This window comes from Muntiacus reevesi, chromosome 2, assembly GCF_963930625.1.
Source record: "Muntiacus reevesi chromosome 2, mMunRee1.1, whole genome shotgun sequence".
NCBI classification, from domain to species: Eukaryota; Metazoa; Chordata; class Mammalia; order Artiodactyla; family Cervidae; genus Muntiacus; species Muntiacus reevesi.
This window is the reverse complement of record NC_089250.1, coordinates 69,934,814-69,937,684: the sequence shown is the minus strand read 5'-3', so window position 1 is coordinate 69,937,684 and position 2,871 is coordinate 69,934,814.

Genomic DNA, 2,871 nt, shown 5'->3' with positions numbered 1-2,871 from the left:
TGCTAAGAGTCAGGAGGTTAAGGCGGGTTTCCAGTCCTAGCCTGGCAAGGCTAGGGGGGCTTGCTCAGCCTCAGTTTCTCACCTGCAAAATAGGGACAATCATATCTACTGCCTGAAATTATTTTAGCAATTAAAATAATACAGTATTTCATCAAATCAAAGCTGCTGACCCCTAAATATACTATGCACTTTTATGCATCACTAAAAAGAAAAAAAACGTGCTGCTAACTAAAGTGGATTCTATGCTTTTTAATCACTTAGAATTTTTATTTTATGCTTATTGAAAGAGTTCTTTTAAATTCATTTAGACATAGATTCTGTGAATGCTGGCGTACTTTAAAAGGAAAATACAAGCAAAATAAATTGGTGAAGGTATACCTAAAACTTTTCTATAGAGTTTAATTTCTCTGGATTGAAGTATTTTTCCACATAATCTTGTCTTTTGTGCTGGTGAGAGGGTTCCCAGTGCAGCAATTTTTGGAAGAGTGCTCTCTGTTCTGCCCCCAGGATTTTTTTCCAAGCTGACCATTCTGCAAATTTTGATGCTAAAATTTTTAGAATTTATTAGGAGGCATTGAGGGAAGGTTTGCAGACAACCAGGACTCATGTTCCTGTATTAAATAGCTCTGTAGAAACAGAAACAAATCTGAGGGGTACAGAGAAAGAGATAGTGATTTATTATAGGAAATGGCCCATTTGGCAATAGAGGTTGAGAGATCCCATTTGCAAGGTGAAGAATCAGGAATCTGGTCCAAGTCTGAAGGCTTAAGAATTGGGGGGCTGAGGTCTAAGTCCCAGCCTGAGTCTAAGAGCCCAAGAACCAGGAGCACCCATGTCCCAAGGCAGGAGAAGATGGATTTCACGGCTCAAGGAGGGAGTAAATCCAGTCTCCCTCTGCCTTTTTGTTCTATTCACACCCTCAGCACATTGGATGATGCCCACCCGCATTGAAGATGATAATCTCTGCTCAGTCTGTTTGCTCTAACTTGAATTTCTTCTGGAGACACCCTCACAGACCCACGCAGGAATAATGTGCTACCAAGTATCTGGGCATCCCTCATTCCAGTCAAATTGGCACATGAAATGAACCATCATAGTCTGGAAATGGTTTGTTGATGGAAATGTGGGTCTTGTGCCGTGAGAATCCCCAGCAAGTTTAGTCATGTACAGCCACAACCACACCTCGATGCCTACCCTGCCTGGCTGCTGGACACACTCCCATTTCAGAGATGTTCGAGTGGGACAAGAAGATGCATCTAGAATCAGTCAAATGTGATAGATGAGCATGCTGCTCAGTGAGTCTGGCATGTGACAATGCAGAGGAAATTAACACTTACTGCATGACCTCTATGTACCAGGTGTATTAGTTAGCCCAGGCTGCTGTAACAAATACCAGAGAGTGGGTAGCTTACACAGCAGAAACTCACTTTTTCCACAGTTCTAGAGACTAGAAGTCTGAGGTCAGTGTCAGTAGCGCTGGTTTCCTCTGAGGCTTCTCACTTTGGCTTATAGATGGGTAACTTCGGTGTCTGTACAGTCTTTCCTCTGTGACACTAGCTATGTTGGATTAGGGTTCACCCTAGTGACCTTATTTTAGCTTAATCTCCTTCCCTACCACCAAACACATTCACATTTGGAGGTCCTGGGGCATAGGGTTTCAACATAGGAATTTGGTGTGGGGGACACAATTCAGCCCCTAACACAGGCCCAGCATGGCTGCTTTGCAAACAGGATCTCCCTTCAGCTATGTGGTGATCAAACTGGCTTTTATCTGCATCTTACTGATCAAGAAACCCAGGCTCTGAAAGATTATCTGTCAAAGATCGCATAGCTGGTAGGGGGAAGATTTGACTTTCACAACCAGGAGAGGCCTGTGCAGGCCTTTCTTGCAGTTTTCTCCTGTCAAGCTGTGCTTTATGGAGCCTAAGGGCAAGTCAGGTCGGGCCACCTGCCCACCCCCCTGCCCCCCTTGAAGCTGCAAGTTAGGAGTGGGATGCCTGACTTCATGCTTGCCCCCACCCCATTATTAATCAGAGCTCTTTCAGTATCTTACTGGGCTCCCTTATGAATTTTTATTAGAAGAAAGGGTGGTTGAGCAGAGAAATTTGAACATTCCTATACTACATTGTGTGTTAGTTTCCTAGGACTGCTGTACAAATGGCCACAATTTGGTGGTTTAAGACAACAGAAATTTATTCACTGAGTTTTGGAGGTCAGACGTCTGAAATCAGGGTGTCAGCAGGGCCGTGCTCCCTCCGCAGGCTCCAGGGGAGGATCCTCTCTTGCTTCTTCCCAGCTTCTGGTGGTTACCAGCATCCCTTGGCTTGTGAGTGCATTCCCCCAATCTGTCTCCACTGTTACATGGTCATCTTCCTCTCTGTGTGTGGGTCTAGGTCAAGTCATGTCGAATTTAGGACCTGTCTGAATCCAGGATGACCTTACTTTAATGACATCTGCAGTGACCCTGTTTTTAAATAAGGTCACATTCACAGGTCACCTGGGGCTAGTACTCCAACATGTCTTTGGGGGGAACACATTGTGAATGTGTTGGCCTGGTTAAGGAAGAGAGCATGGGTTAGAGTGGAAGCTGATGTCATAGATGTGGGACCTGTAGGCAGAGCCTAAAGATGGTGCATGAAGCTGTGAGTGGTCACAGGGGTCAGGTTGATGGAGTGGGGTGCAATGGATAAAATGGGCTGGCTTCACTCTTGGGGGGCTTTCCTTGTGGCTCAGCTGGTTAAGAATCTGCCTGCAATGTGGGAGACCTGGGTTCGATCCCTGGGTTGGGAAGATCCCCTGGAGAAGGGAAAGGCTACCCACTCCAGTATTCTGGCCTGGAGAATTCCATAGACTGTATAGTCCATGGGGTCG